This window comes from Lottia gigantea (assembly GCF_000327385.1).
Source record: "Lottia gigantea unplaced genomic scaffold LOTGIsca_535, whole genome shotgun sequence".
NCBI lineage: Eukaryota > Metazoa > Mollusca > Gastropoda > Lottiidae > Lottia > Lottia gigantea.
This window is the reverse complement of record NW_008709831.1, coordinates 35,301-35,612: the sequence shown is the minus strand read 5'-3', so window position 1 is coordinate 35,612 and position 312 is coordinate 35,301.

Here is a 312-nt window from a genome sequence, read left to right as displayed (position 1 = left end):
GTAAATAAATACGTTTAAAACCCCCGCAACCGCTGAAGTGCGGAAAATCGCAAGGTTTTTGGGCCTAGTTTTTCTGACTCTCTCCCAGCCATATCCGTCCAAATAGCTATCAGAGGCTTGGGAAAGAGTCAGCAAGTTTCGGACTAGGTAATAATATTAATCTCGTCATTTGACAAGTATAGCAAATTAGGCCCGAGACCTTTTTTCAATGATCAAAATCATAAGACTATTGTTGACAGCCATTTTGCTCAAACTGTCAACATTCATTTCCGTCAAGGGGAATAACTCGCAAAAGTCTGGATTCGACGACAA